Consider the following 25721-nt stretch of genomic DNA (forward strand, 5'->3'; position numbering starts at 1 on the left):
TAAACATGTAAACAAATATGGCATGCAACAACATGCAATGATGGACTTAAACTAACATGGATAGCTCGCAAACACGCCAAAATCAGTGGCCATAATGATGCAAGTGAGGTAACAAAATACATGGAATGCATGCACAATGCATTAACCAAGCTTAAGGCACAAAAATGCAACTCTACCAAAGTATGGCAAGGAGGGAATATGGCATACAATGGTGCATGTTCCAGCTCTGAAATGGCATGCCAAATGACTCCAAAATGACTCAAAAGCATGCAAACACTCATGTAATGCATTGTTAAGGACTCAAGCACTAAAGCTAGTGAAATGCAATACACTATAAACATGCAAAGCGATGCTCGAATGATGAAACCAGCCCCAAACAGTCCATATGCAGCCCAAAATAATGCTAAAACATGTATGAAATGTAGCCAAAATAAGCTAGCATGCTTGGCCAAAACAACATGCAATATAGGCTAGTAAGCATGGTTTACACTACACCTATATGAAGCATGTGAGAGCTCATCAAACCAGCTAAAAACAGTAAATGGTATGTCAAATAAGCCCCAAAAACCCATGGAAACAAGGTCCATGCATGCAAGAAAGATGTGTTCCTTTGAAAGGCCAATAAGAGGGTTACTCTACACATGCAACAAGGACACTTAACATGGGAAAACCAGATCTGGAAATGACTTATGGGGATCCTAAAGCCCACTGAAAAATGCTGGAAACAAAGTTTGGAAGCTTGCAAATAGGAGCTCCTTTGTAAGGCCAAAAATGCGAGTAATTAAGACAATAAGGAGAGGGGATGACCCTCTCCTTCTTAGGACCTCAAACCACCATCCTCACCACTGAAATCCCTCAAGATTTCAGTGGTGAGGAGGCCCAAACAAGGTGGTCCCGAGCTCACCAAAAGCACACAAAAATGAGGCCAAACAAAGCCTAAAAGGGGGTAAACGACTCCAAACACAAAAGTGACCTTAATGAAGTATCTTAAACACAAAAAAAAAAAAAAAAGAACTTTTTTATGTTATACACAAAGCTCAAAACAGCAAGCAAGATAGGCTAAAAGTGTGTGCATAATGGAGAATAAAGAGGGAAAATGAGTTACCTTTGTAGCCAAAAGGGGACAGCAGCCTCTTGGTCCAAAAGACAGTCCCTTAGCCTCTAAAAATGGCCTCCAAGCTCCTTAGGTTAATGATGGAGGTGTTAGGCCAAGAGTTGTAGTGTAAATGTGCAAGAACTAGACCCTTTTGAACCCTCTAACCCACACAAATGTAGAGAGAGAGGGAGTGATATATATATCCTATATATCAGATTTTTCTAACCCTTTAAAGGGGAGGAGAGACCCTCTTTTTATAGAGAAACCAAGGGGGCAAAGCTTCTCTTAGAAGCTTGGAGCAAAAGGGCCAAGCTTCTTGGAGAAGCTAGGCAAAGGGGTCAAGAGGTTCAAGCTTCTTCAAGAAGCTAAAAAAAGGAGCAAGCTTCTTGGGGAAGCTAAAAAAGGGTCAAGCTTCTTGGAGAAGCTAAAAAGGGTCAAAAGGTTCAAGTTTATTGGAGAAGCTAAAAAAGGGTCAAGCTTCTTCAAGAAGCTAAAAAAGGGTTCAAAAGGTCAAGCTTCCTCAAGAAGCTAAAACCAAGAGTTCAAAAGGTTCAAGCTTCCTCAAGAAGCTAAAACAGGGGGTTCAAAAGGTTCAAACCCCCCTCAAGAAAAGGTCTCGGCCAGAAAAAGTGGCTAATCGGCCAACAAAGTTGGCCGACCGACCACAAAATGTGCCGACCGACCATCAACAGTGCCGACCGGCCATCACCAGTGGCCGGTGGCAAGGAAACAACGCCGGTGGCCTCAAGCCATAGCTGGTGAGGTGTGGGGATGGCCTACAAGCTATTTCCCACCCTCAGAATCAAAACAATAAGTGTTTGATGTAAAACCAAACACAAAACAAACAAATCGAGAGGTCTTCAAGCAAGGCGCGTAGCCGAAACCTCCGAGAACTCAAGACGAATACGAACAGGGATGATCATCGAGTGTTCAAACGATGACGTCCAAGTCTTGAGGACGGTCAAAAATGGGGTGTCTACACACAATCTTCGCCACAACAACAGAATAATTCCCACACACCATTCAACAAGAGAAAGGCTATTTCTTTCAAGAAAAAATAGAATAAGGGGTTCCAAAAAGGATGGAAGAAGGAGCAAGGATGGCAAAAGCAACATCATAAGAATCAGATTGGCCCATGTTACAATTGCGGTCAAAAAGGTCATATCAAAGCCACTTGTCCTCATAAGAAGCAGAAAAAGGATCATAACCCCATTGCCATGACAGTTTCTGAAGCAATGGTACTTGAACCTTCATCAAATTCATGGTGGATTGACTCTGCTGTAACTAGGCATATCGTGCAAAACAAAGACATGTTCGTGGAGTTTACTGAAAAGAAGATTGCAGAACACATAATCTATATGGGCAACAACTCTTACAGTGATATTTTGGGCATCGACAACTATCAATTTTCTATCAATGGAACTTCCATTGTGCTTCATGATGTGCTTTATGTACTTAGCATTTGCTGAAATTTAATTTCAGTTCCAGTGTCAACGCAAAAGGGTTTTGAGATTAATTTTAGGTTTAGCACAGTGTTAATTAAGAAAGGAAGTGTATTAGTGAAAGGTGTAAGAGTGAATGACATGTACTATCTTCCTATTAATAATAATAAAGTATGTTTTTCTGATTATTTGTATGTTTCTACCAATAATAGTTCTTATTTATGGCATCTAATATTAGGCCACATTAATAAAAATAAAATGTCTTGAATATTTAAAAGTAGCCTATTGCCTAAAGTGTGTTTCGATGATTTTGATATATGTGAACCATGTATCAAAGGAAAATGACTAGTAAGCCATTTTCAAAACATTGGAAATCATCGGAATTACTTAAAGTAATTCATTCAAACATTTGCAGTCCTTTAAGATCTAAAACTCATCAAGGCATGGAATATTTTATTACTTTCACTGATGATTATTCAAAATATGGACATATCTACCTTTTTAAATACAAATCAAAGGAAATTGAAAAATTTAAAGAATATAAATTAGAGGCAGAAAAGAAACTTGGTTAGTCCATTAAAAACTTAAATAATTACAGAGGTGGCGAATATGAAGCTATAGATTCTTTTGCAAGGATAATGGCATCAAACATTTGTTTACAATGCCATACACACCATGACAAAATGGGATTGCAGAAAGAAGAAATCGTACTCTAATGGAAATGACAAGGTCTATGATGGCTCATGTCGATCTTCCTACTCATTTTGGGGGGAAAGCCTTGTCCACCGATGCGTACATATTAAATACAGTCGAAGCAAAAGCCAAACCTCTAACTCCTTATGAATACTGGAATGGTACTAAACATAATGTTCAAAATTTCAAAGTTTGGGGATGTAAAGCACATGTACTTATTCCCAAACCTTTAAGGGATAAATTAGGAAGTAAAACTTAGGAATGTAAGTTTATTGGCTATGTTGAAAATTGGAGTGGTTATCGTTTTTACCATCCCGAATGTGGATTAATAGAAAGTAGAGACACTATTTTTCTTGAATCCACTGCTCTTGTAACTCCTATTGAATAAATTGAATTACTCTCCGAAGTATCTCCGGATTCTTCTCTCCCCTCTTTGTCACACAACCCACAAATTCTCCCAGAACCACCTAATAGTGGAAGGAAACGAAAACTAAATGACGTTGTTTTACCTACTTTGAATCCTGAGATAAGTGGGAGTAAGAGAGCAAGACGTCCATCTACGTTTTTGAAAGATCATTATGTTTTTCAAGTTGAAGAACTTAATAACTTAGTAGATGATCCTACTAGTTATAATGAAGCAATGAGTAGCAGTGATGCTACACAATGGCTTGAGACAATGAATGAAGAACTTGACTCAATCAAGAAAAATGATGGTTGGGAATTAACTGATCTCCCGAATGGAAGAAAAGCCATTGGTTGCACATGGGTTCATAGAAAGAAATTCAAAGTAAATGGAAGTTTGGAGAAATACAAGGCCAGGTTAGTGGCAAAGGGATTCACTCAACAACTTGGAATAGACTTCGTAGATACATATTCTCCTATTGCAAAATTTGCATCAGTAAGGATTCCAATGGCAATACTAGCTAGGATGGATTTGGAATTGCATCAATTAGATGTTAAAACAACTTTCCTCAATGGAGAATTAAACGAGAAAATTTATATGATGTAACCTGATGGTTTCCAGATCCAAGGCAAAGAGGATAAAGTCTACAAGTTGAAGAAATCCCAGTATGGACTCAAACTATCTTCAGGACAATAATACTTGAAAATCCACCAAGCCATTTTAGAAATGGGCTATGTTGTGAGTCCAGTAGATCATTGTGTTTATATCTGGAAAAATTATGATAAGTTAGCAATATTGTCTTTATATGTGGATGATATATTGTTAGCAGGAAATTGTCCAGATATGATTATGAAAACCAAAACTTTCTTGGCATCTAGATTTGAAATGAAAGACATGGGTCTTGCAACCTATTTTCTAGGAATTAGAATTTCAAGAGATAGAACTTCTAAGTTATTATATCTGGATCAAGAAAAATATCTAGACAAGGTGCTTAAAAGATTTAATAGGGATAATTTCAATTCTTTAAGCACACATGTTTGCAAGGGGCAAAGTCTTAGTAAAAGTATGAGTCTTCAAACTAAGTCTGAAATTGAGGAAATGAGAGATGTCCCATATGCTCAGGCAGTAGGTAGTCTAATGTATGCTATGACAAGCAGTCAAAAGAATATTCAAATATTTAAAAGGCACTAAGCATTTGAAATTATGTTTGGTTTGTGTGATCTAGACATAAAAGGATACATTAATGCATATTTTGCCGGAGATGTAGATGATATAAAATCTACTAGTGGTCATGTGTTCTTGTTTGGTGGAACAGCAGTTTCTTGGTTAAGTAAGAAACAGAGTTGTGTTGCAAAGTACATTATGGAAGCGGAATACATAGCCTGCAGCACAGCCCATCCGTTAATAATGCGGTCTAGATAAAACAATTTGTTGACAGTTTATAATTAAGTATACTTGCCAAACCGGTCAATATGTTTTGTGACAATTAATCCGTCATCTCATTAATAAAAAGTGGAGCAAATAGCTCTAAGGGAAAACATATTGATGTAAGTTATCACTATATTTAGAACATAGTGGAGAGAGATGAAATTAAAGTCGACTATATACCCTCAGAAGAGATGGTGGCCGACCCTATGACTAAAGGGTTGTCTCTGGAAAAATTCAGAAAATATGTAACTAATATGGGATTGAAAAATGCCTAGCTGGATGATTTAGCTACTTATTGTAGCTTGACTTTTTCGCACCCCCTTTCGGAGGTTGAATAAGCCCTATAGTATCAGACTCTTGCAGTTCCGAATCTGATTCCACAAGTGCAATGTAAAATAGATAAACACCAAAGAGTCCCAAATCGGTAATATTTTGGAAAATCAATTTTGAATCAAATTGCCAAAAATGGATTGGTTTTCCAGATACAGAGTCGCCACCTAAATATTTTTGAAAAATCTAGGAAACCCATGACTCGTGCCAAAGGCCACGTGTCCGTCATCACCAAGATTGTCTCGGCTCAGGAACTTAGATATGAGAGGGGAAGGTCATGAATTGAGTACCCCCGCTCGCCTCAATTAAGGCCTCTAATCATCTATTATTCCATTGAATTCAAACTAAATCCAAAATATTCAATCCAATTCCAACAATGGGCATTTTTGACCTTTTACACCAATTTTATTATAAAAATCGCCCCTCCCTTAGCATTTTACATACAAGAACACATACACAAACACTTCATTCAGCTGAGGGGAAGAGGGTGAGCATGGTGGAAGAAAGGAAAGAAAGAGAAGGTCCTATTAGCTAACCAATCAAGCCTCAAGTAAGCCACAACACAACTCACTCTTTTATTTTCCTTTTTCAAATACATGCTATTAGAGATCTAAAATCATATTTTCAGATGTGTTTTAATGGGGTTCATGTGTTCAAAGTTGATGAATTGGGCTTTAATCCTTCTTATATTCATTTTTCCTCTTAATAGATGCAAAACTACTTTTTTCTTCCCATATCTCACATTATTGCCAAAGGCATACCATCACTCTAAAAATATGAGTCATTGATACATTATTTAGTATGTTTTCATCACAAAAGAAGTGAAAAATTTCCCTCAGTTAGCCTCTTTTCTCACCAACCTTCTTATATTGAGTATTAAGCATAAAAAATCTGTTTTACGGCCAACTTTAGAAAATTATAGAAAAATCATATGGACCTAAGTTTTATGTCAAAAACTTCCTTAAAGAGTTATCTTTCAAGGAAAATAGGTTTCATTGAAAAAGAGTGGGCGGTTTGTAAGAAAATCTGATTTTCAACGATTCTGGACAGTGCTAGAGTGTTTCTTAAATAACTAAAAATCTAGAAAAGTTATTCATTTTCGAAATGTGTTTTGAAAACTAGATAAAATTTTCTACGAACCATAGGAAGGCTATGTTTGGAAAAAATCTGAAATAGCCCTTTTGATTTTAATCTTTAAGAGGTATTGAATTTAGAAATTTTGTTTTGCATTGGTGTTTTATGCTCTAGTGTTCATGAATATGCTTATTAATATATGATCATATCTGGTATGATATTACATATGTCATGATTGTATACCTTTTATTTTAGTCCTTCAATGATGCTCACATTTATGAAAATTTATTCTTTTGTTATTTGCTTGTACTGACTAACTTAAACGTTAATCTAAATGGAAAACGTAATGGGGGTGGCTAATGGGTTTCGATCACATGAGTATTATTCTGTGATGAAGTTATGTTTAAATTGAATTGTTTAACAAGACGTGTTCCCTTTTGGAAATTAAAGTCTTGGGCAAGTGGTTGTTTCGGAACTCTTGAACGGAGCAGTTGTATTCGGACCATAGGTGGCTTGGTGTGAGGAGGGAATGGGCAAGGCCCTATTTTTCTAACTAAGTACATTCTGTATCTATTCTCTTATTATTATTATATGCTTGTTTTTTTAAAAACCAATATAGTTCTCTACGTTGTTTATGAGACCTTGCGTCAACATCTTTTAAGACCTGTCAAAAGGGTAGTGCGCTACCTAAAAAAGCTGGACTTAGAAGGGAGGCTAATCTGACTCATCTAACGATCTGGGATCTTACTTGGTCATTGGCCATAGGACTCATTAGTGACTTTTCCTTGGCTACCACCCTTAGTCTAGATTTTGGGGCGTCACAATGCAACTTTGATCAAACAATATGAACTCCTCCCTCATTGTAGGCTAATTGTCTGTGCCAACCTTGTTGTTACAACCCATAGTTATGATATTTCTTAAGAATAAGGTTATATCTTGTACTGCATTGATTGCCAACTGCCAACTGCCCATTAATCTCGTAACCCTAATTATCCAAAAAATGATAGCGGTTTTTGGGGGTAAAAAATCTTTAGGTCTTCTATACGATTGCCTCATCAATCGACTTCTCACAGCCCTTGACACTCCTTTTTCAATTGATGATGAGTATGCAACCCCTATCAAACCTTTTACCAAAAAGACAGTCTCCCATAGTCGGGTACATGTTAAAGGGGAGTCTTCCGGGGTGGGTATTTCTAATGCAGGTGAATATTAGTTGGCAAAGAAGGTCGAGCTCGATGCTGCGGTTGCCGGTGAGGATGAGCATAATGTCCATCCACAGACTATTCGAGGCCAGCTACATCAGTTTGAGCATATCATGACCCAGCACCTTGCCCAGATTGATGCTCGGGTCGATGCTTTTGATGGCTGTTTGGGTCGCATTGAGCATACCATTGATCAGTCATCTCTACAACTCTCCTAGATTCTCTCTCTTCTCCAAATATAGCAGCTTCCACCTCCTCCATATCAGTGACTAGTTGTCTTTTTTTTCTCATTACTTGGCCATGTTTTTACTGTTTTTTATTATTCATCTTGGGATGTTTATTTGGACAGTCTTGTGTAGCTTTGTCTCTTCCAAACAAAAAGGGGGAGTGATATTTGTGGATTATGGGTTATGGTTGATATTTGTGGATTATGGGTTATGGTTGTTTGGATTTTGAATATGTTGGGTTTTGAATTATATTGGAATATGCTTATTATCTCTAGCTATTTCCTTGTGTGTGTTGTTTATAATCTTTGCAGGTGACTCACTTTACATAGTGTTTAGAGTGGTTAGGAGTTTGTGTCTAGTGCATGTGTTTGTTAGGATGTATTGTTAGAAATTTTGTCCAGGAATTGACAAAGGGAGAGAATGTTAGGTCCTTTTGCATTGTCAATTCCGTAAACGAACAAATTTTCAGTTGTAATTTGTGCATGACATCTTGCTAGATCGCTCGAGCATAACTTTTACTACTCGAGCAAAGAAGTTGATCTCTCAGTAGTTCAGGCACATGCAAAAATACTAAAAGTTCTAATTTTACGCTTGAGCGAGTTTTCCATCGCTCGAGTGAAGGCACTTATGGATTTCATGCGTATGAGGCACACTGCTCGAGCAACCATTTCATGGCTCAAGCGGTCTTCGCGACCCTGTTCACTAAAAAGTTGTGTGAAAGTCAGATTTTAGGGTTACAACTTTCGAATCTTATTCTTAAGAGCTAGGGTTTCTTCTCTGGAGCGTTTTACTCGTTTCCTTTGATGTCTTTGTGAGTTTATCTCATGATTTGAATCGATTACATCAAAGGGTTGTTTGATCATTCCAATGAAAGAGTTTTGGTTCGTTGGATTCCGAAGATTCGAGCGTAAAGACTTTGAAGGAGTTCGAAGCGGCTTGTTGTTGTGGATTCGATGTAGGTGTTGTGGATTCAACATCAAACTAATCAATTGCGAGACGAAAGCATTAGTGAAAGAGGCACAAGTTGTTGAAGACAATTTTACAGAATGTTAGGTAAATTGTTTGGTAATTTTGTACATTTTCATTCTTCATAGTGAATTGATTAGTGGCGTTTTGTTCGTGATTTTTTAATCGCAATTGGAGGGGCTCCAACTATAGTTTTTTTCACGTAAAAATCATTTGTGTCGATTTATTAATTGTGAAACAACAATCTAAATCACTGTTGTACATGCTAGATGATTTAGATTGTTAGTTTTAATTGTTTTGGTATTGTTACAATTAAATCTGTTTTGAATCATGAATCACTTAGGTTTTTCAAATTTATTGTCAGAATTTTTTATTTAACAAAATTAACTAAAAAAATGAAATTTCTAATTGCTCTCATGTACAATAATAAAATTACATGAATTATTAATTAAAATAAATTTTTAACATTATTAAAAGTTGTTAATTGACTTGATAATTTGTTAATAAAAAGGTTATTTGTTATGAAATTTAAAACTTTAGGGGACGGGGATGTAATTTTCAAAACTACAAGATGCAATTTATATTTAAAGCAAATCTCAATGGGTGCATTTGTAATTTATCCTATTAGTAATAAACAATATTGATTTGCAGTAAAGATTATTGTTAGGTTAGTGGGACACAATATTTGTCCAATTAGTCTTTTATGACTTTTTATTAACTGGTAACATCACATAAAATAATATCATTATTACAGTCAATATTTTTCCATCAAGATGAAGAATCTTGTTATTGTGGCCTTTAGGAATATGTTAAGAATGTTTGAAAATATTATGTCCAGGGTTGGCCCAATACTTAACGGGGCCTAAATCAAATTATTAATCGCCTTCTTTATTTATAAATATTTATTATATTTACTAAAGTTTATTCAAGGCTCGCCCTGAGCAAAGGCTACTACAACTTGTGGCTAGGGCCTCCAAATTTTGGCCTAAAATAAGGTCCTAAATTTATTAATTTTATATTATTTTAAAAGTTTAAAACTCAAAAAAAAAAAAAAAAATTATTGTTTGAGATCCAATCTAAAAGGCCTCTCAAAAAAATCTGTTGGGCCAAATTAATATATATATATATATATATGTATAATCATTGTTAGACCCAATTAAAAATTTATATAATTAGTCCAAACAAATATATATGATATAATGAGTCCAAACATAGTCTTATGTCAAGCTCTTAATAGAATAAATAACTTTATCTTAATTTTTTTACCCTCTCACTTTATCATATTTTAATTGAATAATTTTACCCTAATTTTTTTTCCTTATCTCTTTATTATAATTTAATTGAATAATTTTGCCTTAGTTTTTTCTCCCAATTTTTTTTTTCAATAATTTGTGTTTTGTTATCAAATAATTAGTGGATTGTGATTTTTGTGGATTATGATTGTGTTATCAGATATCATATTACAATAATATAATTATTTCATTATCAGATATCAGTGAATTACATTGTTTGTGTTGATTATTACTAAACTATAAAATAACAAGATCTTATCTTTTTTGAGTCTTTGTAATGATTTTTTCGAATCTTAATATATGAAAATAAATTTTAATGATTATGTGTAAGGAAAATTTTTATAGCTACTAAATAATAAAAAAGTTATTGGTAACTTATTATTTTATCCGTAATTGTTTTATAAAAAAAATATATGTAGGAGGGCCCACTTTCAAAGCTCGCCTAAGGCCCCGTAAATTTCAGGACCGGCCCTGAATTTATGCAAAAATATTGTTTTTTATTTGAAGCAATATCATTTTACCCCCCAAATTTTCATGTTTTTTTCAATTTGACCTCCAAACTTCGATTAATATTAATTTTACACCCAAATTTTTTAAATTTTGATCAATTTGACCTCTACGTCACATTCCGTCTACAATTAGACGGAATGTGCTGACGTGGCACCAAAGTTCATGTAGAATTTCATTTTACTCCCCAAACTATGCCTTAAAAATCAATTTGCCACCCAAATATAAAAAAATTTAAATTTAAATATTTAATAAATAATTTTTTTATCTCAATAATGAAAAAAATTAAATTTTAAACAATATATACTTTGCAAAAAGTAAAAAAATATAAAAATCATCATATATAATTATCTTGAGACTATGAAGCATGTGTATTTCGACAAACATGTCGTGCTTGTATAGGGTACAAATTGAATTTTGAAAAAAAAAAAAAATTCACTCAATTTTGAAATTACTATTAGTCGATCAATTTTATTGTAATTAATTTGGGTAATAAAGTAGATACAATTGCGCGCATACACACATATAGAGTTGTCAAGAAATTTTCGGCTCAAAATTTTCTCCAGGATCGACTCGAGATAATTTAAAGCCTATGAAGCACAAGTATGGATATGAGTACAAGTATTAGTACGATATGAGTACGTTGACATGATAAAATTTTAAAAAAAGTAAGGTACGGGTACGGGTATGGTTTAATACATTTGTACAAAAATATTTATTTTTAATTTGAAATAATACAAAAATTAATTAAATGGTTTAATTTGTTAAATCAAACATACAATTGACATTTAATGCTAAAAGTATAGCTATAAGATAAACCAAAATTAAATATTATTATTATTATATTAAATAACTTACAAACCATAACTTAATTTTAAAACCATACTATACACAAAACTAAAAATGAAAAAGAAATCTAGTAAAAGGAATTTTATCTTTGTAGTAGAAGAAAAATATTATTTCGACTGAGGTACAGCACGGCTCGAATATATACTAGATATGTCTGGGTAGGCTAAAAATTAAGAAAGAAAAATTTGAGTACATATTTTGTGTACTCGGTACGTATGCAGAAATATCATACGTTGGTTAGTACCTGCTACGGGTACGACATGTTTGTCGAATTATTCATGCTTCAAAGTCTCAAGATAATTTTAAATGAGAATTTTTATATTTTTTATTATTTTTTTGCAAAATATATATTATTTTAATTTTAATTTTTTTCATTATTGAAATAAAAAATTATTTATTAAATATTTAAATTTAATTTTTTTATATTTGGGGGCAAATTGATTTTTAAGGTATAGTTTGGAGGGTAAACTGGAATTCTAAATGAACTTGGTGCCACGTCAACACATTCCGTCAAATTGTTGACGGAATGTGACAGTAAGGGTCAAACTGATCAAAATTTCAAATGTTTGGATGTAAAATTGATATTAATCGAAGTCTGAAAGTCAAATTGAAAAATGCATGAAAGTTTGAGGGACAAAAAAATATTTCCTTTTTTTATTTTCAACAAAATTTTGACTTTAATGTGTAACTGGTAATCTCAACACAAAACTTGGCAAAATATCAAAACTCAACCATTCGAAGATATAGACAATGTTGTTTAGCAAGAAAGAAGTCAGATGAAATGCACAATATCCAGAAAAGATGGTCCTTTTTTCGGTGTTAGTTCACTCAATAAAATATATTGTTTTCACTTGAGCCTCGTTTTTATTTTTTATGTTGAGTGATGTTATGGTAATTATATTTGCATAACCAAATTTGTGTACATTTAACGCCTAATATAATACTAATCATATGATTTGATGAGCCTATAAAATATTGTGTTTGTGTTTTCTAAATAGAAGATAGACATAATGTGATTAACGCCATATACATTAGATTTTTCCTAAATATTATAATTTATATCTAATTATCATCATTTTAACATTACTCTTCTATTTCTTATTTCAATTTTTTTGAACCTGTAGCCTTAGGGTTTTTGGGTGAATATGCAAAACATGTAATACTAAAAATTGGAGGCCTTTTTTTTTTTTACTGTTGAGGCCTAAAGCGGTGGCCTCTTTGGCTTTGCAGTTGAGCCGGTACTGATTATACCTTATTTATTATACTCACTCCTATGTTCAATATAAAATACGTTCGAACCTTAATATATGTGCTAAGAGCATATATTAATAAAATCAATAATATAAAAAATCTTTACACCGGGACAATTAACTAGTCTATATATATAGATCAATTACTACTTTCTTACTCTAAATACATTATTTATTTGATGTATTTAAGTGATTGTTCTCTTATTAGACATTCAAATTTTATTGAACTGAATAATGTTATATGCATCAATTGATATACCAATTAGTGTACTAACAGATAATATGACATAATTTTAGAAGTTTTGAGAATTTGTAATTTGTATTGTTAGGTCCCTACTTGTTGCCAATTCCATGAACAAACTTAGTTTAATAGAGTTGTAATTTTTCCTTGGTTTTTGCTTGTCCCGCTCGAGCGGGCAAATCTGTGCTCGAGCAGAGTTTGCACCTTCTCAGTAGTTTGACTTGTCTGTAAAACTACTGGCAGACGTGTTTCTGTGCTCGAGCGTGAGTTCTAGCGCTTGAGCGTAGTTCTGTTTTATTGCACGCATTTTAGTGACTCCGCTCGAGCGGCAAGCTCTGGGCTCGAGCGGGGTATGCGGCCCTGTTTTCAATATATATGTGTTTAAGCCCGTTTTTAGGTTTGATGCTTCTAGATGGTTTTCTTTTGGGGCTAGTTTGCTAGGTTTTTTTTATGTTTGCTTGAGTTAATCACATGGTTTGATAATACACATCAAAGGGTTGTTTGAGTGATCATCTCATCATTAATACTCATTTTGCTATTGTAAAATGTGTATAAATTAATCCGAACACTTGATTATTAAAATAAATAAATAAAAATGAACAGTGCATGCATGCGTAAATCATCACTGTATATGACTGTATTTCTCATTTTGACACTGCTAAGGTATATATATACACGTGACATCAAGGGCGAAGCGAAAGAAGGCCCAGGGGGTCATGTGCCCTCCTCAATTTTGAACTTTTTTTGTTTCTGTTTTGTGGTCATATACAAAATGTATTCTCTTTTCTTTTCTTTTTTTTCTTAACGTATTCTTTGGTGGATTTATGGTATTGTTCACAATAAGTAGTTATTTGATATTTTAGGAGCACTGTGTAGTATTATTTATGTAGTAGTCTAAACTAATCGTGTAGTGAAAAATCTTATGGATTGAGTATAATTAACTTATTATTTTCAGGTAATTGACAAACTAGTGTGAATTGTGATTTTTTATGCTTTGAGCATCACATAGGCTGCGTCATATGGTACTCTAAGACTATTTAATAATTTACATTCAAAACACATCATTTATAAGTCATATCATCTCTTTAATATTTTCTGTCAAATAAAAATTAAATAGATTTTATAATAATTTGTGATATAAATGATGTGTTTTTATTTTCTAAAATTAGAAATTTTGATTCATAATTTTGTGTGCTAAAATTACAAACTTACATCACCATCCCGCACCGAACTATTACACACTATTATAGAATTTTGATTTGTTCCTATTAATAATGATTTTTAATTTCCTATGCTTAAATTTAGCTCATAAAATTATTATTATCTTAATGTTGATCATGATTTTTTTTAAATAAAAAATTATAATTAATAAGTACTCCTTTTAATTTAATTTCTTGATTCCGCGACATCATTGGATTCTAGCTTGTCTTCCAAGTTTAGGCTTGCGGGGCTTTTTTTTACCTTTGCACTTTTCCACTTATATTTTTCATCCTCTGTCTAATTTTTTCAGTTTTTTTTTTAAATATTTTTTTAATCTTCATTTCTTGTTAATCCTTATGTTAAAATTTGCGAATGGAGTGACTAAATTCGATCAATTAGTTTTTAATATTTGTATTGATGAAATTTTTATGCAATTCTCACATACAAAAAAAACACTTGTTTTTATAAATTCATATAGAACTTTGGGCTATTAAATTATCTATGCTTTACTGTTGCTTGTAATCCAAAGCCGTCATCATCTTTATTCCAATCATATATGTCTGCTGTTCTCAGACTTAACCTGCCTCTAACCTTACTTTCAGAAAGTCAAAATCACACTTTTCACATTTAAATTTTTACTTCAATTTACTTTGATTTTTCATATACTAATTGCAGTAATTAAGTTCTCATAGTCAAACTCGTATTTCAATGTGAAGGCCACGCACATGAGTACATTTTGGGTTTAGAATACAAAATTATGTGAAAAACTACTTTTTTTCATTTTTAACTTTCGCTCAAAATTTTAATATGGGATGACCACAATGAAACAAAAATTAAAGTTTAATGAATTGTACCAATTAAATGATATAGATCTTTTAGTGGTGAATTCATTTTATCTCTTTTTCTAATTTCTTTTACTTTTTATCTAATATAAGACTCTACTTTCATGCATGTAACCATAAAGTAATAAAATCTAACACTGATATAATTGAAGTGGATTAGAAATTTTAGATATTGTAAAAGCCACATTATTTTAATTTACAGGCTATTTATGCCTTCTAGACACACTTTACAACTTAGTCCTTGTCAATGTCAAAGAGAAAAAAAGAAAAGAAGAGAAAAGCAAAAGAGGGAGGAAAATAAAGAAAGAAAGAAAATGAAAGAAAGAGTGAAGACAAGAACAATGGTAATTTCAGATTTTGACAATAGTGTCATTTGGATCACAATGAATGATGGCAAAATGAGATATTTTGTGGTAAAGTTTCATAGGCACTAGTCATATTTCCAAGTGTGTAAATGAGATCCTCAAATTTTGGCATACAATGCCAAAAGTTAAAAGTAAGCATATTACTCACCCTAATTATCTTCAATTTGGTTAAGGATGCATTAGATCAATGATGATTTATTTATACACTAATGCTGTGTTTGGTTGGGGGATTTAAAAATGGATTTGAAAAAAGAAAGGAAAAAAGTTTGTGAAATTAGGTAAAACTTATGTATATTTTTTTCACATTTTACTTAACTTTTCCCTTTCTCTCTCCAAATCCTTTCTCAAATCTCCCAACCAAACACAACGTAAAGATATGAAAATAAATTTATACATAAGTCATAGATGTAATGTGTAATTCAGATTTAATATCATCTTCAATTTCTGATCTCAGCACAAAACTTGGGAATGCCGTTGTTATGTCCCTGCACGGGTGAATACCACCTAAATATATCTTAATACAATTAAGCCATGTTTGTTAGGGCAGATTATATTAAATGGACTAACATGTGTTAGGATTATTAGTTCTAAGCTTATTAACTCTTTTGAGTTGTATATCATATTTCATGTTGGATTGGCTTAGAATTACAAGAGATTCACAAAATTTTATCAATTTTATAATTTAACTAATTTGTCCGAACTTTAATTTTTTTCGCCAAACATCAAAATATATATTTTGTAGAATTATTAATTAAATCACAAGATTATGTCTATCCAAACAAACATAACTTGAAGACCAGTTGTATGATGTGAGAGGATATGAATTTGGATGAAAACTAAAAATTAGACTATTTCTTCTTATTGGAGTTTTGAGCTTTGATTGGGTTTTTTCAATTCCTTGGTTTTTCATGTGACACTTCTAGATTGACCTAGTTATAGGGGTGTAAATTGAACAAATCAAGGTAATCCAAGTTAATCCTAGATTTAATATTGATTATTTATGGGAATTTTTTTTCTGAAAGTTTCTCAAATAGATTACATCTTGTGAAAAGTGTAATTAAGTTAAACATTTTAATGTCTAAGATCCTTCGTCTCATATTAATATTGTGAAAAAGACAAATTAAAAATCTTTTGGATATTTTTGCTTACAACTCGTTATTTTTCTACAGCCTCTCAATTTCTCTTGAAATCTCTCTCTTTAACAACTCTTTCCACTATCTTTACAGTCACTGGCCCACTGTTGAGCTCTCTATTGTCTCCACCTCCATCATTGCTTACCATGGAACTCTATTTCCAACATCTCCACTACCACCGCTACTGCCCATCACCTCCATAGTTTGTCACCGATGCCACCATGTTAGATCTACCATCGACAATCACCATCTTCACCGTCCGCCTTCACCATCTGAGATCGACAACCTCAGATCTAAGATCAATCACCTTAAATCTACTCTCTCTTCTTTTTCTCACGATGTTCTGTTTTGATAGTAAAATTTTACTTTGGTTTGAACAAATTTTTGAGTTTGGAGGAGATCTTAGATTTGAGACAGATGGCCTCAGATATGAAATTTTAAAGTTTCAAAATAATTTTGAATCCAAAGTTATGTTACACCTGTAACTTGAAATCATTATACATAGATAAGGGTATTTATGTCATCTAACTTCCATTTGTTTAACGAAAGGACCTCTTGCATAACAAAAAGATATTGGTGTCCTTTTCGCAATAAGTTTTTGTGAAGAGAGGGCTATGGCCAAAATCCCCTTATGTTACACCTGTAACTTGAAATCATTATATATGGAATTTTATTTTAAAAAATATGATACATGTCACTCATATATATTTTTTTTATAAAAAAAAAAAAAAAATTTGAGAGTTGTAATCAATTGAACTAAATTGAAATGAAATCATAATTTCAAGGTTAAAATCGAGCTAATTAAAATTACAAGGACTAACGTAACACAATAATCAAAATACAGAGACTACTAACACAATTTGTCTTAATTTTTATTGAGATGAAAAAAGAAGAAGATATTATTGTTATCTTGTTTTTATTTTTATTTTCTTCTAATTATTATCTTTTTGTTGTCATTTTGTTTTGATTGGCTAGGGGATGACTGTTGAAAGTGAAACTGAAAGTGAAAGCAGCAATGGTCTGATTGGATAATCCGCGCAAGATATGTAGTATGTTTTGTGATTTAAGTTATATATTTTTGTGAAAATTTATGACATTTTTATGGGTTAACTTATGTAAATTTGTATTAAATTATACAATTTTGTGAGTTGATTTATGTATATTTGTGAGAATTTATGCAAAATTGTAATATCTCAAATTTTTATGGGTTAACTTACGTGAATTTATATTTAACTTATGCGATTTAATGAGGTGACTTACTTATATTTATGAGAACTTATGCAAAATTGTGATTTCTCAAATCTTTTTAAATTAACTTACGCGAATTTGTGTTTAAGTTACACAATTTTAAAAGATAACTTACGTATTTTTATGAGAACTTACTCAAATTTACATACCCCACTCCCCAATACTTCCCAATATCATTTTCTCATTGGTCCCACACTAAGAAAAGTCTCATCTATGCTACATATAAAGAGAATAATTGGATTCTCATTTTAATATCTTAACATGAGAAAATTTGACGCATTCATAAAATCCATAACGAGTCTCATTTAATAATCTAAACTATTTATATTATAAAGTTCTTAAAATCATCCGTAAAAAAAAAAAAAATTAATTTGATCCTATAATCATAGCATTTTTATTTTGCGACATTTCTCTTTAAAAAATGGATGATAAAAATATTTTTAAAATAATACATTCATTTTTTTTTAGAGAGAAACACACTAAGATGAAAATATTACTATTATCGGATTAATTTAATTTTTTTCATGGATGATATACGTTGAGAATCCTACAAAATGAACGGTATCAATAATTGAAACGAAACCCGTGGTGAACTCCACAAACCCTTCAAGTTCTCTCGTATTAAAATGTGAACATGAGGGAAATCAAACCTTAAAGAGAACATCTAAAATAAAACAAGAGGGGTTTTGAAAATGTGTCAAAATGTATTAGAGATATATTTTATATAATTGGCTGAGATTAATTCTCAAATTCATCCTAGGTTCAAGATTTCTTTAATTTCCACTCACTCATCTTCTTTTTCTCCCCTTTTTGTTCACTCATGCTCTGTGTGTATGTGTGTGTGTGTGTATGTTCACTTATTTTATTTACACCGACACAAGCATACACTAATACTATATATAAAGAGAACATCTTTATTAGTGTCATGAGACTTTTTAGCAAATATATATTTTTAAATTATTAAAAATATTTTCATGTAACTTGTGGGGACATATTTTGAGAATGACGCCACGTAACCAAGGTGCCTTCAAGATGTCGACCGAGGTACCATGTGGCCGAGTCATGTTTGCCGAGGTGATTACGGCGTTGCCGAGGTTCGGTGTGGTAATGTCGGAATCTGAGATATTTTGATAGAGGACAAAAGTCCTAGATAACATTAAGTTACCTATTTAGATAAAAATGAGACTCTTGAGGAAGTTCATCTTGATCTGAATAGTGTGAATTATAATAGATGTTATCCTTGTAAAGGATAGAGTTCCATGAGGTACGACTTCTAGAGGAAGTTGAACACTGATCATTATAAAAAAAAGGCACTCCCATGCGTCTAAGGTATGCTTTTATTGGTGATGCTTCTGATTGTGAATTGAGTACTTATTTGATATATTTGAGAGATAAGTTGACTGACTTGATCGTCGAAGTACCCCCGAGTAAATGAACCACTGTGGTATTCTCATCTTTTTGTTGGCAAGTGATTGGCTTAATCTATTCTGCCACGTGCTCTCCAGCTAAGTTCCATGCTAGGTTGTGTGGTCGGAAATCAACACCTACAATTTGGCATCGTCTGTGGGAACTTAGTAAGGATAGATGGCTAACAAGGGACAGAAGGTGAGAATTGGGGACAACATCCACAGTAAGTAGGAGGAACACATGGATCCTAATACTGGAGGAGGAAACAATAACGATGAAGTACAAGAGGTCGACCCCGAGGCAAACAATGTCGCCAGGGGTTGAAATGGAAACAAGAAAGGTAACCGAGATGAGTACTACTATGAAGGCGATCTTTAGGTATGGAAGGATAGATGCCTAAAAAGGGATGAAGAGTTAAAGGATATGGCGAACAAGTTGACAGACTTGCAGACAGTAGTCAACTTTATGATGCAAAACATGCTGAGAAGATAATAAAGCAATCCAGGAAAGGAACATTGGAAAGGTACAAAGAAAATCATGAGGTACTTAAAGGAAACCAAAGACTACATGCTTACTTACAAGCATGTTAACTGTCTTGAGGTGGTTGGATATTCAGACTCAGATTTTGCGGGTTGTCAAGATTCTAGAAAATCCACTTTAGGATATGTCTATTTGCTAGCAGGCAGTGCTATTTCATAGAAGAGCACCAAAGAGACGATAATTGCATCGTCAACAATGGAAGCAGATTTTATAGCATGCTTTGAAGCAACATCACAGGTGTAGCTCGACTTTTCGTGCCCCCTTTTGAAAGAAGAATAAGCCCTACAATATCGGACTCCCATGGTTCTGAATTTGATCTCACAAGTGCAATGTGAAATAGATAAACATCAAAGAGTCCAAATCCGGCAAATCTTTTGGAAAATCAATTTTGAATCAAATTGCCAAAAATGGACTGCTTTGCCAGATACAAAGTTGCCACCTAAATATTTTTGAAAAATTTAGGAAACCCATGACTCGTGCCAAAGGCGACATGTCCGTCATCACCAAGATTGTCTCGGCTCGGGAACTTAGGTACGAGAGGAGAAGGTCATGAATTGAGCACTCCCGCTCGACCGATCAAAAGATCGGCCTCTACTAATCATGATGTGATTCTTATTTATATTATATGCTCTTGTTCCGATTATTAGACTAGCATTACTATGTGATGTGCACACACACAAGTATAGACTAACTTGCAAGAATTGGAACACTTGATTCATGTTTGTTTTGAAAATTGTTTCGAATATGTACCACTTGAAAAAGTGATCGCATATGAACATTACTCAAATTATTCCAATTCAAACAATTAGCCTTCATCCAGAGGCATTCAAACAGTTTATCAATTAAGCACTTAGCCTCATGGCAAGCATGCTAGACATGGCAACAATCACACGCATGCAATATGCTAAAACGAGTAAAGGCTCACTTAGTGCTCCACGCCAAAAAGATGAAAGAGTTAGAATAATGCATGATCCTAATTATGCAATATGACTAGTGCAACGCATACAATATGTAATTACTAGGCTCGGCTACTAATATGGCATATGAATCAATTTGATAGCATGCGGTCTAAGCACATTTTCAAAGAAGCATTAAACTAACAATGCAAGTTAGCATGATGAACCGAGCCTCAATGCATGCAAGACAAATGGATGCAAGGCATGAGAGATGCCCAACAAAACATGATGCCCCAAACTAACCAACATAAGCTAGTAAATAAAAGGGAGAAATATGTGGGGTTGGAAGACATACACATTATTACAAGTTTGTGCCCTCACACAGGAGGATCTGAATAAACTAGCTAGCTAAGCTAATTACTAGCTATTACAAAACAAATTAAATTAGCTAAACTACTTAACAAATTATTACAGCAACAAATTAATTAACTATTCTAGCTAACTAATTATTACAACACTTTACAAAATTTAAAGAAACGACTAAGCTAAGTAATTAAACTAAACAGCTCTGGGAAGCGAGGAGTGCTCATGCATGCGCACGGATTTCCACCCGAAAAAGCCACTATTCTGCTGCCAGAAAGCCTCTGTTGCACAGTTAGAGCACTTGTACTGTTTTTTACCTCAAAACCAACCCTGTTCCATTTCATAAAGCCCCTACTGGGTTTTACAAAGGTGGTCAGCATGCCAAAAGTGGTGGCCTGCCATCCACAAATAGTGGTCGTTCTTCCCACTGTAATAGAGAGCAAACAGAGCACAACCAAGGTATTCTCAAGGGTTGTTTGCACAACTTATCCCTCCTTATCATCAAACAACTCAAAGGAGTAGTAAATTTGATTCACAAACCATAAATCGATGCAATTTCATTGCATGATGGCCTATGAACCAAGTGTGCAAGTTCAATAAATGCAACAAATAAAGACTCTTAAACTTTCCCCCTGTCATGGATTAATCAAGGGAAGTGGTTGACAATGACTCTTGAACCGTTTACATCACTAACAAGTATGAAACGATTCAAGACTCAAGGGTTCAATTAACGTTCGATTGAACCCTAACCAAGTTATTATCTTGCATCATTTTTAGTCCTCATTTTAATTACTAACCATTCCTTAGTAAATTAAGTCCAAAGGTGAGCTTTAAGTCCTCTAATGGAAAGAAGCATCAAACCAAAAGTTGTTTTAGGCATGAGAGAAGTGTGGTAATGAACCCTCAAAGGGATTAAACCATTAAGCACAAAACCTCAATCTCACGCTTTAAACAAGCAACTAGTTTGAACCAACTTTCAAAGAAAAGCAAAAGCCAAGAAAAGAGGGAGGTTGCAGAAGTGATTAGGGGTGAAAACAAATATGGAAAGCCATAAACAAATGCTATCAACTCAAATAGGTTGGTGGCTAAGGCCTAAACCACCAACCTAAGAGGACTATTACACTATAAGCATGCAATACAAGGCTCAAATGCAATGAATAGCTAAAAATGGTCATAAAACAGAGCTAAATCAGTCCTAAAACATGCTGGAATTAAGACAAATATAGTTAGAATAATAAGCTAAAACATGGAGCTATGTAAGCTAGTAAGCAAAGCATAAGGAGGGAAGGCTACCCCCTCCATTTTTGGACTTTAAAACAACATTTTAGTCACTGAAAAAGCTCTAAAAAGCAATGTTTAAAAACTCAAAAAAAAAATAATGTAAAGGTGGGAAACACAAGGGTAAAGGCTAGAGAAGCAAGGTGGAAAGAAATGTGAAACACCCCTCCACCCTTTAAGGCCTTAAACCACAAGTTTCATTACATAATTTATACAACCCAAAAACAATAGGAAAAATAGCAAACAAAGCAAGGACACAAGCCAAGCTTTATACCTCTTGAAGAAGAGAACACTTTTAAGCAACAATTTAACACATACACACCCTCAAGAGCTCAAAGTAGGCTCAAAAGTACCTCAGCTCAAAGATGGCAAGGTTTGGTTTAGAGTGTATAGGCAAAGGTTCAATAACTAGCAAGAGAGAGAGAGAGAATTGTAGAGAGAGAGAGAGAGAGAGAATATTTTGCTAAAAAATTTTCCAACCTTGAAAGAAAGATGGGAGGTCCTCTATATATAGACAAACATTATACTCCCTCAGAAATATCAATACATACACTTGTAAACAAGTGCATGCATCAGTGACAACAACTGGCAGAAAATATCTGTAAAACACACTTGTGGCCGGCAGCCAAGATCAGTGGCCGGTAGCCAATAGTGGTGGCTGGTAGGTCCCAAGGTTTTTCAAGCTTGAAGAATTATGATTGTGGTCCAAAACAAGGCAAGAGGTGTATAGGGTTTTGAAGGCTCAAAGCTGTGGCATTCTGCTAAAGACTTCGAGCACTTGACAAGCATATATACATTCATCATTGGGTGTGTGTAGACACCCCATTTTTGACCGTCCTCAAGACTTGGACGTCATCGTTTGAACACTCGATGATCTTGTATGCTCGTGTTCGTTTTGAGTGCCCGAAGTTCTTAGCCGAGCACCTTGTCTTTGAGCCTCTAAACCTTATCTGTTTTGTGCTTGGTTGTGCACCAGAAGCTTGTTGTTTCAAGTCTGGAGGAGAGGGTGGCCTATCGGCTAGCCCCACAGCCTGTCGGCCATAACTTGTTCCTGTCGGCCATTAGTGGTGGCCGGTTAGCTATGTTGGTGGCCGGTTGGCCACCAGTGGTGGCCGACGACTACCAGTCTCTTTTTTTTAGCTATTTGTTTGCCAGCTGTACCAGTTGTTGCTCACTGAACTGCATCTTCATACATGTGTATGGTGAGATGAATTCAAGCTCAAACTTTATTTTTCTATATATAAGGGATGTCCTCCCCCATTTTTTGGGGTTAGAAAATTTGGACCAAAAATCTCTCTCTCTCTAGACTTCTCTCTCTCTCCCTCTCTCTCTCTCTCTCTCTCTTACTTTTTTGCATACTTTTGCTTAGTTTCTCTACACTTTTGTACATCAACCCTTAACCAAACACTCTCACCTTTGAGCTGAGGTCTCTTGGAGCTTTGTTTAAGCCTTGGAAGGGGTTTTAAGCTTGAGTTAGTGGCTGAATTGCACTTTGCTTCAAAGGTATTGAACTAACCGTATTTTAGCTTATTGTGCATACTCAATTTGCCATCCTTTTCAACTGTTTTAAGGATCTTTTTGAAGTGTAAAAAACTCTGTTTTTGAGGCATAACAATGGTAGTTTGAGTCTTTGTGAGTTAGGGGGTTGTCTCCCCCTTTTGTTCCTTGCCTTGTGAAGCTTTTTGTGCCATCTTTTATCACCTTTAAATCAAACTTTTTGGGTCTTTTAACCACTGAAAATTATAGTTATTTCAGTGACAAAAACCTTCTTTTGAAGTCCAGAATTGGAGGGGTTAGCCTCCCCTCCTTGTTGTCTTGCTTGCATGCCTAGTTGCCTCATAAGTTAACATGTTCTTGTAGCTTATCTTAGCCTATTTCCAGCATGTTTTTACCTCTGATTTGGGCTGCTTTGGCTCTGTTTTGGGCTGTTTGTGTTGTATGGGTTGTCTTTTGCATAGTTGTAGTGTAAAGGGCTTCACTAGTTTAGTATTTTAGGCCTTTAAACATGAATTGCTTGAGTTGCTTACATGTTGTGGTGCTATTTTGCATGTGATTTCAGCATCATAAGCTCTGTCATATACTCCTTTGTTTCACTCTTTCATTCTTTTTGAAAGTGGCTTTAAACCCCTTTATTGGCTTGAGTGTGAAATTGAGACATTCACGCTTAATGGTTTAATCCCCTCGAGGGTTCATTATCAATGGCATGAGGTCTCTTTTATGCTTAAGGCGCTTGTGGTTTAAGCCCTTTTTCCATTAGAGGACACTCACCATTTGGACTAATCAATTAAAGAATGGATTGATAATCTAAAATAAGTAAACAAAAAATGAACAAGTAAAAAAGGCAAGATAAACATCTTTCGTGTTGCGTAGCATGTGTTCGGATCGGACATTAATTTGAACATGAGAAAAATGGGATGTTTCATACTCAAAGTGATGAAATGTGCCACTTTTCTTGGTCACCATCACCCTTGATCATACATGATAGGGTTGTGGTTTTTTCGAGTCTTGTTTTGTACTTATTAAAGCTTGTACAAGCTTGGTTCCTTGACCATCATGCATGGAAATGCTTGGTTGATGGTTTGAGGGCCAAGAGTTACACTCCTTTGAACTTGTGTGATGATAAGGAGAGTAACAGTACATACACTCCTTGAGAATACACTGCTTTGCCTCTGTTTGCTCTCTATTGCAGCAAAAAAAAAAGTCCAGGGCAGGGGTAGCCGACTGGCCACCAGCAGTAGCCAACCAGCCATCAATGAAAAATTGCACAAGTGTGCTCCTGAGTTGGAGCAGAGGCATTCTGGAAGTCGGCATCACTGTTGGTGTTCAAGCATGTGAAAACAGAGGCTACAATGGCAAGGCTATGGCATTTTCGGGTGGAGAAACCGAGCATGCATGCATCCCTTGCTTCCCGAGGCCTTTTAATTGCTTTGTTTAGTTAATTAGTGATAGCTAATTTACTCACTTTGTAATTAGTTAGTTAAGTGTTTAGCTAATTAATTTGGTTTGTAATATTTAATTAGCTTAGAATAGTTAATTAGTTTCATTTTGCATTGGTTAGCTTGATTAGCGTAGCTAGTTAGCTTGTTCATTCGGACCCTCCTTCGCGAGGGCGTAATATTGTAATAAGTGTGTGTGCATGTGTGCATGTCCTCCAACCCCACGTCTTTCTCCCTTTTATTTAATCACTTTTGATGGTTATATTAGGGACATTTTCAATTAGCATACCTTATGCTTGCATGTTTGCATCCATTCATTTGTCTTGCATGCACCAAGGCTCGGCGCATCATTCAAACTGCATTGTCAATTTAATACTTCTTTGAATACGTGTTTCAAAGCATGCTATCAAAGTGTTGCAAATACCATGATTAAGTAGTCGAGCCTATTTAGTTACATCATTGCATGTATTGCATTAGACATCTTTCATAGTCAGGATCATGCATCTTTCTACC

The sequence above is a fragment of the Camellia sinensis genome, chromosome 13 (assembly GCF_055761805.1).
Source record: "Camellia sinensis isolate YWXY chromosome 13, ASM5576180v1, whole genome shotgun sequence".
NCBI lineage: Eukaryota > Viridiplantae > Streptophyta > Magnoliopsida > Ericales > Theaceae > Camellia > Camellia sinensis.